This window comes from Mesocricetus auratus, unplaced genomic scaffold, assembly GCF_017639785.1.
Source record: "Mesocricetus auratus isolate SY011 unplaced genomic scaffold, BCM_Maur_2.0 contig_6584_pilon_obj, whole genome shotgun sequence".
Lineage (NCBI taxonomy): Eukaryota > Metazoa > Chordata > Mammalia > Rodentia > Cricetidae > Mesocricetus > Mesocricetus auratus.
In genome coordinates this window covers 68,846-82,063 of record NW_024433464.1, presented here as the reverse complement: position 1 = coordinate 82,063, position 13,218 = coordinate 68,846, and the positions used below count along the sequence as shown (strand labels likewise).

Below are 13,218 nucleotides of genomic sequence, written 5' to 3'. Positions count from 1 at the left end.
GAGAAACATCACCCTTTACAATAGCTATAAACAGCATCAAATATCTGGGGATAATGTTAACCAAGGAGGTGAAAGACATGTATATCAACAACTTTGATTGTTTAAAGAAAGAAATCAAAGAGGATACCAGGAAATGGAAAGATCTCCAATTCTCTTGGATTGGTAGGATCAACATAATAAAAATGGCAATCTTGCAAAAAGCAGTCTACAGATTCAATACAATCCCTATCAAAATTTCAGAACAATTCTTCACAGACTTTATACAACTTTATATGGAAAAACAAAAGGCCCAGGAGAGCCAAAACAACCCTATACAGTAAAGTAAATTCAGGAGGCATCACCATACCTGACTTCAAGCTCTGTTATAGAGCTATAGTCCTGACAACTGCTTGGTATTGGCACAAAAACAGACAGGTAGACCAATGGAACCATATTGAAAACCCTAATTTTAACCCACACATCTATGAACACTTGATTTTGACAAAGAATCTAACATTATACAATGTGACTGATGGAAGCAGAGGCAAACCCCCACAGTTAAACACTGAATTGAACCCATGGAACCCAGTGACAGAATGAGAGGAGCGATGAGCAAAGAATGGGCTAGCAAAACCAGCAGAGACAGCAGATCTGAACAGGGGAAAGCTCTGGAAGCCCAGACTGACAGCTGAGATGCCAGCTTGGGACTGATCCAGACCCCATGAGTGTGAGAGTCAGTGAATAGACCTGGACAACCTATCGTGTGCTCAGCAGTGGTTCACTGATTACCCCTGGCATACTTACAGACTTCGTGTGTCCATAACACAAAGGGGGATGCTCTCTCAGCCTTGACTCTTAGGGGAGTGCCTGAACCCTGCCCTGAATGAAATGACAGTCTCTATGTGAAAGGAAGTGGCAATAGGGTGGGAGGCTGGGAGGGATGGTGGAAGGGGGTGAGGGAGGAGGGGAGAGGCAACTGGGTTTGACATGTTAAGCAAGCTATTTAAAATGAAAATAATAAAACAAAAAACAAAAAAGAGAAGACAAAGTTGGAAGGGACTGGGGATAGGGATTGATATGGGTGGAGATGGGGAGGAGTGGAGGGTGAATGTGATCAAAATCTACTGTGTGTCTGGATAAAATTCTCAGAGAATTTTTAAGTAATTCTAAGAATATTATATTTGTAGTCATTTTGGACGGCTCTGATGGGACAGGTATTCAGGAGTCACAGAATACTATGTTTTGGAGCCAAGGACTACCACAGGCCCCAGTAAGCATAGCATCTTACATCCCTGCCTCAGGGAAAGGCTTCCCCAGTATATGGGCCCTTCTCCAGCAGGAGAGGGTCATCCAGCTGGGGATGTTTTTGCCCGGTATAGCAGGTTTGCTCCCACAGAAGGTTTCCCGGGGGATGAAACTGCTACAGTTCAGCTCTGCTCCAGGGAGAGTGGAGAGATGAGTGTAACAACTCCACTCTGCCAATGGAAGGTTTCCCCAACAAAAGTGTTATAGCCCTGCTCGCTCTGCTCTGCTCTGCCCAGCGTCGTCTCTGCTCTGCTGCAAAAGACAGTCTTCACCCAAAGCTCATCTAAGGGGCTTATAGGAAGGGAAGAATCCAGGAGAGTGACTGCCCTCTGCCAGAGTGGCAGAGGACACCTGAGTAGCAGGAACAGCCACAAGCTAAACAGACACAGGGTTTATATAGGGCTACCAGGGTGGGGACTGTTTAGATTTCAATGCTGAGCTCAGATTAGCTATAGTTCCTGCTCAAGGACTGGTTAGTTTTCTGCACAGTGTTAGGTTCAGATTTGGCTCTGGTTTTAGTGCCAGGGTGTATTTCTTTCACTTGCTCTGATTCCAGGAACAAAGTGTGTTTCCTTGCCACTGCCTTCAGGGTCATGGTACATTTCTTTGGTTCTGGTTGCAGGGCCAAAGTGTGTTTCTTTGGCTCTGCTCAGGGTGTGTTTCTTTGGCCAGAGCCTTTTCCCTACAATATTAAAAAGAATAATGCAAGGTTCAAGTTCAGTGCAAATCCCCATCTCAATGCCCCCTCCCAATAAAAAACCACCAATATAAAGAGTACAGGAAGAACATTCATCTCTGACTTACACACACACACACACACACACACACACACACACACACACACACACACATGCACACGGATATGTACCCACAATCTCTCCCACTTTATTTCCTATTTCAATGACAAAATAACTCTGAATTACAAAGGTGCCTTCAGGGATTTCACTGATGGACAAATCCTTCCAGTGCCTCAGGAAAGGAGCTGTTGAATTTGATGTGAAATTGACACTGTGAGGTCTAGGAGAAGTCTAGACAATAGTGGCAATAACTGAAGGTCGTGTGCTTCCTGTGCACACAGTCTGCACAAAGCACCTTGTGCTTTCATTGTATTTATTCTTCATTGAACTATGTCAGATAGGGGCATTCTTTTCCCCATTTCTGAAAGCTGGAAAGGGTAGGGAGCTTGCTCCGCCCAGACACAAGAGGCAGTGCATATACTAAAAATTGTAACAATACAGAAAAGATTAGCATGGCCCCTGCGCGAGGATGACACGCAAATTCGTGAAGCGTTTTTAAATTTGAACAATCATTTTGGAGTCTTTGTGGCCAGAGGACAGTTTGTTGAATTTGATGACCCAAATAAGTATAAGGGATTCTCTTTTGGATCTTTATAGGAGCCAAAATAAATCCGCGGGCCTCCAGAAGCTCCTGTAGCTCTGCAAAGGCTATGTAACATTGTCTTTCTTCGGCCGCGGCCAAAAGACTATCATCCATGTAGTGGATAATGTAAAGATCAGGGAACTTAGGTCTGAGTGGATCTAAACAGGCAGCTACATAAATCTGGCATATAGTTGGACTATTAGCCATCCTTTGGGGGAGCACCACCCATTGGAAGCGAAGGGCAGGCTCCCTAAATTTAATGATAGAGCATTTTATAGGAGATATATATATATCTCACAGAAACAGGAAAAAAACAAGGAAATTGTAGCAGGAAGTAGAACACAGAAACTGAACAAAGTGAATTTCAAAGTGAAAATGGTAATAGCATATATAAAAGTAACTTTCTTTATGAACCCAAATGAGCTGTACAATAAATATTCACTAAGCGAAAATAAGGTTTTAGAGGTAAAAGATACTCATGGGGAACTCTGGTTCCTCAAGGTCCAGCCTGCCTGAAACACCCACTTTCCCGTCCACTTGTGGACTTGTGGTGCCACAGTTGGACTGTCCTTATAACGAGCAAGTAAACAATGATGAAATCAGAGAGAAAGAGAGGCAGAATGCTTCACATGATTCGGTAAGCCACAGTTCTGAAAAGGCAAGGTCTCTGAGGAATGGACTGATTTTGGTGTCCTGATTGCTACCCACTACCAGTGTGATGTTGGGGCCTGGGCTGCTGCCTAAAGCTATGTCTGGGTCTGTGACAGACAAGTTTATGTTGCACAGCATGGTCCATATTGCCACCAAGGCCAGGACCTCTAACCATGGTGGTTGTCATGGGCCACGCTGTCACCAGGGCCATGTGTATCTGTTGGGCGTGTGCTGCCACCTGGGGGATATGATGCCATTGGGCCTGGGTTGCTGCCAGGAGCCAACATCCAGGGTCCGTGTTGATGTTCAAGGTTTCAGTAATCACTGCAAACCTTGTGGACGCTTGGTTCTGGTCAAACACCTGATTCCATGTCGCTCTCCAAGGACCATGCAGGAAACTTAAATCCAAATGGAGAGGCTTTCTAGCACAGCAGTAGAAAAAGAAACTAAGACACAAGGTGGTAGAGAAGTGGACTCTTGCTGTGAGGAACCTAAGTGATTCTTTGGCCTCCCTCTATAACGATTCTGGGCTGAAACATGCAAGACTTTGGTACTTTGGACTAGGAAAGCTGTCCAATGCTGGAAGGAGAGTTTCATGGGCAATTTAAGAAATCTGAGAGACAATAGAGGCCAACTCATGAGGTTTCACAAGGAAAGATATCATGATATTTTGGCCGAGAATCTGCCTTCATTCTCTCCATATTCTTAGAGCCTGAAGGAAGCTAAATTTAAAGATAATAACCAGTTAATTATGCAGAGCACAATTCAAGACAGGGAAGCATAGGCTGGATAGAGGGCTCAGTGGTTCACAAAACTGATGCCCTTCCAGAGCATCTGCAATCAGTTTCCAGCACCCACATACTTGCTCACAACATCTACAACTTCAGTCCCAGGAGATCCAGTGCCCTTTTCTGGCCTCCATGGGCACCAGGCACACAAGTATTGTACAGGCATACATGCAGGTGAAACACCATGCACAGAAATTAATAAGTTTTAAAAACAGATAGTATTCAGGCTAGTGCTGAGAAAGCAATGGTGACTCTCTTTTTTTCTTCCTTTTTTTAAATTTAAGTGAGAAACAAGCTTGCTTCCCACCCCCACACCAAGCCCTCCAGTACACAATCCAATCTCCATTCTGATCCCCAGGAATGGTGAGGCCCGTCCATGTAGGATCTCCAGAGTCTATCATTTCATCCAGGGAAGGGCCTACACCCTCCCCCGAGATTCCAGGCTGACAGGGCATTCCTCCTTGTGGGATGGGCAGCCAAAGTGCAATTGTAACTCTTAAAGAGATCAGAACTACAGGGAAAGCTGTGCTTCACTGAGACCATGGGAAATGACTTCTGAGGGCAAATCACAATTCCTTGCAGACTCCATCTTGTGATGATCCCAGTACATTAAAAGAGAGAAAGTCCAGGGAGAACACCTTCCTTTTGGTTCAAAACCAACTGACTAAGAAAGAGTTTTCCCTTAACCTATAGAACTTCTGTCTTATTTTGTATGTTCATAATTAAGAAATCTCAGAGTTTTCCATATGTGGAACTGTTTGGGATGCCCACTCCACAACATTACAACTCCTCCTCCTTGTCCTCCTCCTCCTCCTCCTCCTCCTCCTCCTCCTCCTCCTCCTCCTTCCATGGTTCAGGGAACACTGCAGAAGAGGGTGGCTGAAAGACTCTAAGATCTATAAGTCAGGGTGGACTGTCACAAAACAATGTCTTTGAGAGACGACAGGCAGCAGAAGTCAATTATCAACAGCTAAAATTGCATCCACAACACCTAAGTCCCCCATATGATCTAGCCTAGTCTCTATTCCAGCATACTTGATGGAGCAGTTCACAAGGCTCCAATTCTGGTTGATTAGCAGCAGAGAGTTGAGAACTGTCTGGGGAGAGAAAGTTGGTTTTCTTCAGAGATAACGTCCACGGTAGGTTACCCATAGTACAGTGGACAACTTTACACCCATGTGCATATGGACAACAAATTGGACTCAGTCGATTATATATAAAAACAAATGAAGTTGGTAGGGATGTTAGAAGATAGACTCAGAAGTGAAGGGAGGCGATGCATATAAAAACAAAGATGTCCATGAATGAAAGAAGAATAATTCAGATAATTCAAAGGAATGAACAAAAATGTTGGAACTGTTTATGGCACTTTTCAAGTTGGACTAAGTACTTTTTATGCCATAAGATCGTTGTGATCCTATTAGGACAAAGGGATGGAAGGTTATGGATTTAGAGTGATGTCTTTGTGAGTCATGTTGGTAGGGGGTAGAGTTGTGATAGATAGAGTGGTCTCCTTGACAATGGGGGAACCTGAGTACTTCATAGTGCTCATCTCTTTCTACTGGAGATGTTATGTCACAAGATGCTCCAAACTCCTGCAATGATGGACAACACTCTTCAAGGATGAGATGAGATAAACTCTCTCCCTCACTCCCACCCCAAGTTGCTTTCTTGTGGGTATTTATAACAGTAACAGGAAAAGAAACTAAGGCTAAGAAAGTAAATAGGATACTGTGAAATAACTGGTCTCTCGATAGTCAGACAACTGGAATCATGAAGATTGGTTTTCCATTTCCTTGCTTATGCATTTCAAACATTGCATTCTTTGATATTTGGAGTTACATAAGCACATAAGTATGTATATGTAAAGATGTATTCTTTTATGTAAATACATTGCATATATAAGTCATTTGATTATATAACATATGATGTGATATTTAATTATATGAAAATATATATGTGCACATATATTTAAAGATAATCAGCAGCAAAAGTTTTCAAGTCATGTAAAAATGATCTGAAAAATAATTCTAAAATACCAATAAAATATATGTTATATGATATGGAAAACCTGTCACTATTTGTTTATTTGAAAGCATACATTATCAGTAACTAATCTCAGTTGTCTTTTTTTGACCAAGGATTTTCATCTTGCAAGCTTATAGATAAGATATAAGAGTATCAGCCATAGAGAGATTTTTTTTAATTTTGTCTCCACCTTAGGGTCAAATCTATCTGATGAGTTTATTTAGATGTTTGTCTTGCAAATACAGTCACTTATTTCCATTTAAAGTCACTTATTTCCATTCAAAATTGACTGTTGATGGTAATAGAAAATCAAAACACCAGCTTCCTTTGATTTGTTTTGACAAATACTCAGTTGCACATTAAAGTGTTCTTCACAAATGCACAGAAACGAAGGGAAGATGGACAGCATTGGTTTGCGGTGTTACCTGATTCTTAAGATTTGTTTTCATTTTGCCCCTGCACTTCTCTGCTTAGTTTTTGCCTAAATGACCTGTTTCTTGTTGATAGGGAGCAATTGAAGTCTCCCAATATCAGAATGTGAGGGTCACTATGTGATTTAAGCTGTCATAGTTTTTCTTTTGCACACTTGGATCCCTTGGTTTAGGCTATAGATTTGTTTTAACTTTCTTTATATTTATACATTGTGTCCTTCACCTTGCACATCTCACTCCCATTCAACTCCCTGTCCCTCTGAATTCATCCTTTGCCATAGCAGTCCCACAAAACAAAATAAAATTTAGAGAACAAAGAAAAACCGAAGTTAAGAAAGGAAGGGAGGAAGGAAGGAACGAACGAACGAAGGAAGGAAGGAAAACCTTGTGATGGAAAGTATAATTTGACACACTGAGTCATACAGTTTAGAGTTTAGTCTACACATCATTACTTGCAAGTGTTAATTGGAAAGAGTCATTGGTCTTGTGTGAGACCTCTGGTTTCTGCTACACTACTGGTACTGAACACTCACTGGAACTCCTTTTGGATATCCTGTTGTTGCCCTGTGTTGTGGAGATCTGGCAACTTTGAGTCTGCAGGGACAGTGGCACCTTCATGGGCTCCAGCAGATCATAGATAAGGTATATGTTGAGGTGATCCAATTCTTAAGCCTAGTTCTAGACCTGGGTATTTTCTGGGTTGGTGAGCCTGCCAGATCTCCTCTTCCCCCACCTCCTCTCTCCTCACTACCAGGATATGAACTCTGGCATTGCCCCAGCATTTCCCAGGCTGATTCACCCCTTGGAGCAATGAGCAAGATGTGGGACAGATTCTCCTGCCTTCATGCCCTCAGTGTCATCTTACCTACACCTACACCAGCAGGGCCAGCTCTACTGTGTTGTGGGGCATAGAGTTTAAGAATTGAAATGTCATCTTGCTGAGATTTTCCTTTAAGGAGTTTGTAGTATCCTTCCCGATCTCTTCTTATTAGTTTTGGTTTGAGGTATACATCGTTTGATATCTAAAAGGCTACACCAGCATGCTTCTTAGGTTCATTTCCTTTGAAAATATTTTCTAACTCATTACCCTGAGGTCCTGCTTATCCTTGATGTTTGAGGTGCATTTCTTAGAAGCAGCAGACTGACGGATCCTGGTTTTGCATCCATTCTCTTGGTCTGTGTCTTTTTCTTAAGGAATTGAGATCATTAATGTTGAGAAATATCTATGACCAATAACTCTTGATTGCTGCTATTTGTTATTATTCTTGTGGTTGTGTTGGTGGTGACGTGTGTGTGTGTGTGTGTGTGTGTGTGTGTGTGTGTGTGTGTAGGTGGGTGCACATGCATGTCTGAGTGTGTGTGTATGTGTGTGTGCCTGAGGTTGTCCGTGTGTGCATACTCACGTATGTGTTTCCCTTCTTTTGAGAGATTATTTACTCTCTATGCTTTTTTTGGTTGTAGTTAATTGCTTTAGGTTGGAGTTTTCCTTCTAGCAGCTTATGTAGAATGGAATTTGCACATAACTTTGCTTAAATTTTGTTTTATAATAGGATGTCCTTTTTATACATTTATGTTGATTGAAAGTTTTGCTGACTACAGTGATTTGTACTGGCACCCATGGTCCCTTAGAGTCTGTAGCACATCTGCTTAGATCCTTCTGGCATTTAGAGTTCCATTGAGAAGCCACCTGTAAGTTTACTAGGTCTGAGTTCATATGCCTTCTTTGGTCTTTTTTCTTGAAACTTTTAATAGTTTCTTTTTGTTCTTTATATATAGTGTTTTGATTAGTATGTGATGCTGCAATGATAAACGGCACAATTACTGAAAGTAAAAATAAGTATTTATTGTAGAAACTACTCACAAGAGACAAACATGTAACCCAGATGAGCCGAGTAGTTTTCCCCAACCGAACTGGAAGCCTGAAAGCCGGAAAAAGAGAGCTAGACTTACGCTGTTCAGTCTTTTATACCTTCCTCCTTAACGCCCCTAGCCATGCCCAAAAGTGGGCCTGGCTAGTGACATAGTTCACCGCCTACATCTTTATAAGTCTTTAGTCATGCCTAAAGTGGGTGTGGTTAGTGGTGAGGTAAACTGCCCTTTTATTACCTCATCTGTATGTGCCTCTAATAAGTCAAACGGTTAATGGAGAAACACCTTTTCCTCCTACAATTCCCCTTTTAGTCTAAAAAGGATATTGAAACTTAAACAACTAACTTGTGTCAATGAACAAAATGTATCATGCATCTATCCCATCTAAATCTAAATTTATCTGAGAGAAACACCCAAGTCTGAACACTTCTTTCCAATCCCAACTCTAAAATTATTGAAAAATAACACTAACAGGTGTAAACTATCCTATAATATCAATAGTAGGGAGAGAGGGTATGGAATTCTCAAAACTACTTCCTGCTGAGATAGGACGATGACAATCTCATGGGGACCTGTGAGAAGAAAACTGTTAGTGTAACGAAATCTTCAGTGGATCAGACAGTCTCTGTATGGCAGGAGATGCTTGATTGAAGTTCCTGACTTGAGTTCTAGTGTTGATTGAAGCTCTCGTCTGAAGCTCTGGCCAGATTGTAGAAGGTGTGTTGTTTCAGTTCCTTGTTCTGGAGTTGGGTCGAGTGATGTAGTTTCAATCCAGTTTGAGGATAGTGCTTGTCAAGTGGAGTCGATGATGTGGGGCAGTTCAGATGCATCCAGTCGAATCAGGTGGAATCAAAGAAGTGGATCCTCATTCTCTTTCTGAAGCAGTTGAAGATTGCTGCCCAAAAATCCTGTATTCTCTGGAAAACTCAAACATTAATGTTAACAAAGAAATATTTTAAATTTTATATGTATGCATACTGAAAGAGGTGACAATAGGGAACATGGTAAACATGAAGGAAATTAGACTTTTCAGAAAAAGAAAACCACAGATAACAGTCCCTAATTTTATTTTCTTCTGTCTTATATCAATGGCTCTTTGATATAATACTTAAATTCTGAATTTTATTTAAATAATATGCTTGAATTTAGAGTAGGAGAGCCAATCCAACTCCAAAGCCAGCTTCAGTTAAATGAATGGGGACTGAGGTATGTGAAGAAATAAAGATAAAAGGGTACTATGAAAAAACAATATAGAGAGATTTAGACTTTGATACCACACAGTGAGTTACTGTTTGTTTGATGGTCCTCAGGGTAGCTATTCATTCTTCTTCAGGAATCTATATGTCCAGTATTCTTTGCTGAGTTTACCTGTGAAGACAAAAAACACTTCTCTTTCCTTTTATGAGGTTATTTTACCCATGGTAGAATATGATTTTGTAGATGAGCTGTTATCTTCTTCCTCCTGAGATGTCTTCTGTTCTGATCGAATCTTAATTAATTTTGATGGAACCCAAAGTTTTTCTTCTCCTGTGGAAACAAAAGCAAAACCTCTTCCCCAATGTAACACATTTCCTGGTTTCCAGACTGAGGTCATAACATCCTTCAAATACACGGGTTGGTTCAGTTCAGAAGTTTTCTCTGAAGTCCAGTGTCTTTCTGCTGCAGTTTGTCCTTTTTCATCAGCATTAAGAAAATTCAACGTCAGTAAAGCATAATGTAACCTGTGTTTGGGGGTCTTTGTTCCCCATGGCTGTTTATGAATCATCTCTTTTAAGGTTCGGTTAGATCTTTTAATCACTGCTTGTCCTGTGGGATTGTAAGGTATACCAGTTAAATGTTTTATGTTATAATATTTGAAAAATTGTTCTAATTTACTGGAGACATAAGCTGGAGCATTGTCAGTTTTTATTATTTTAGGTACACCCATATGAACCATCACCTCTAAGAGGTGTGTAATAACAGAATCTGCATTTTCAGAGCTGAGTAGCCCATTGGAAGCCTGAGAACATATCTATGATATGGTGTACATATTTCAAACTGCCAAATTGTGGGAAGTGAAATACATCCATTTGCAAAAGTTCATTTCTGTGAATACCTTTAGGATTACAACCTGCTGGTAATGGAGTTTGATTGTAGAATGAGCAAGTGGGGCAATTTCTTACTATTTCTTTGGCGTGTTGCCAGGTGATAGAAAAATCCTTCTTTAAACCTTTGCTGTTAGCATGGTGTTTCTTATGAAATTCTGAAGCTTCCAACACATTACCTACTAATAAATGATCAATTTCATCATTGCCTTGTGCCAGAGGACCTGGAAGACCTGTATGGGATCTGATATGTGTTATATATATAGGATGATTCCTGTTTCTGATAGTTTCCTGTAATTATAACCTAGAAGGTGGCAGGTGCTACAGACTTTGTGGGGAATCTACTTGGAATGGAATGCCTAAGGAGGGCCAGATTCCCTTTGCCTGAACACTGAATGGAGCCACTTGTGGCTTCAGGCAGCTGTGACAGAGCATGGACTGCCAAGTTCTCTCTAGACCATGGGGACATGAGGTACAATCAACAGATGCCCCCTCCCCCAAGGAAGGCAAGGACTCTTCCAGCAAGAGGAAGGACGTTGACACGATTGATATTCCTGGCTTCACCAATGATCCATTTTCCCAAAGGAAGTACTTGCCCCTTGCCCAGAGCTAGCCTGCAACTCTCGCTAGTTTGCTTAGGCTTCTCTGAAACCAGACCAGTCTGATATGCAGGTAAAAACTTGACTTTTGGTTCCATCGTCCCAGCAGTCCCTGTGGAAAGGCCCTTCAGTGGCCCTGCAACGCTTGTACATCATTTGCTAGGTAACCACTGGACAGAGAGAAGAATGTGGATGCCTCAAAAAGACATGCTTCCTGGAATTGCTCCTCCCACAGTTACCTCCTTTAAGTGTCTCTACCTCCTAGGCATGGATGCTCCTGGCCTCTCTAGTCCCAGAGCCTGTCTCTCCTCAGGGTCCTACTTGCCAAGCAGACCTTGAGTCCCCTTACTGTGTACCTCTTTTACACTGCTCTGTGTATTCTTCTAGCAAGTCCTTCTGCTTTCTGGAGCCAGAAGGTGCCAGAAAGTTCACTCTGTTTGTCAGCTCCTCCCTTCCCAACCCATGTTTCTTCTTCCTTCACTCTGTCCCTCCCCTCATTCTGGCCTCTGTCTCATTGTGGATCCCTTCCACCTCTCCCTAGGCAGTCCCCTCCTCCTGTGCCCTCCTCCACAGCCCATCTCTAGTTCCTTCTCCTCCTCCCCCCAAGACCAGACCAGCTAAGTCCCATTCCATGTTTAGATGGCTGGTTATGATAAGAGCTCACTTCTCTCACAGGCTGAATTGACAGCTGTTCCATCTTTCCCTGCCTCACCCACCGAACACTCCTGTTCGCACCTGCTGTGCGGCCTGCATCCGAGAATGTAGCGAGGTGGTCGGGATAGATGACACAGAGACCGGTCGGTTGCTTTAAGAAAACTTTATGCTTCCCAAGTCAGCTTAGGAGGAGACCCCAGTCCGCTTAGGAGAGCTCTCAGGAGAAGTCTCAGGAGAAGTCTCTCTAAGAAAAAGGAGCTTCCCTTTTTAAGGACTTCTGCCATTCATCTACATACCATTCTTTCCTCCTGGCTGGTGGTCTAATCTCCGGCCCCAGAATCGGGGAGACACCACAGGGAAACAGGAAGAGGCATCTAGCCGTAGGGGGTGTGAAAGGCATGGTATTTCAGTGAGCAAGCCCTTATCTGAGCCCTATCAAGCTTAAAGCACTGAATTGTTTTCAGTAAACATTACATAGATGCCTGCTCCCAGGCCGAAGGGGAAGTGGGTTTCTGCTCAAGGTCTGGTGTCCCCACAATTCACCCCTTTTTATTTTTAAATGAGGCACTCCTGTCTTAGGTCAAGTAGGGTCACCCTCCCTGGCCCGTCTTTGGGGGACCTTGAACCCCTGTTAGGTGGGAGTGGGTCTTCCCCACAGGTTGCCCGTCTTTGAAGTAGCCCCACCCTTAAAATCATTTGTAATAAGGCTTTATGGCTATCGGGATTGCCATGGGCTAAGGCACTTTGAACTCAGCATGAAGCCAGAATGCCTACTGCCACTGTTACCATTCCTAGGACCCCCACTGACATAGCGCCTCTCTGTCACCTGCCCATCCCCCGATCTGGGCCTTAGCATTCTACCACCAGCCTTTCTTTGCTACAAGGGTGATTTATAGTTACAATTTGAAGGTCAAAACAGTGATAAAGTTTACAATCATTTTAAGATCTACTTAGGAAAGCATTAGAGAGTGCACTTGCACAGATACATTAGGTACAATCATTGATGTTACACATGTAGCATTATAAAAAATATGAACAAGAGGCTTGTTGCACTATTTACAGAGTACCAATTTGTTCCTGTGGTGATGTAGTCTGTCGATTTAATGTCAGTAGTATCAGCCGAACATGCAACCCGAGTCAAAGTCTTTTTGTCGCACCAGGACAAACCACATTTCTCCAGAAAAACACACTGTGATTCCAGAAACAGGAACTACCGAGTCTGATATTTCAAGTGACCATGTCCTGTTCAAATACTGAAAAAAGGCTTTTGCCACTCATCACAGTCCATACCAATGTCTAAATGTTTTAAATGGGTCCTTTTTCCCCCAAAGGGAAAAGCTGGCAAAATGAATTCTGTTGTTTTAAGGTGTATCAAAGGCTAGCTGCTAATCTTCCAGTTTTGTTGGCTTTGGGATGAAAACTCACGGGTCCAGGAGGTTGATGTAGCAAG

At 42.3% G+C, this 13,218-nt stretch overlaps 1 non-coding gene across 1 annotated transcript; it reads left to right on the top strand.

Annotated features, from left to right (window-relative positions):
* The first annotated feature begins 2,480 nt into the window (after window positions 1-2,480).
* On the top strand, window positions 2,481-2,585 carry LOC121138481. The gene has a single exon (XR_005875463.1). It is a non-coding gene; the product is annotated as a U6 spliceosomal RNA (small nuclear RNA).
* Window positions 2,586-13,218: the final 10,633 nt, after the last annotated feature.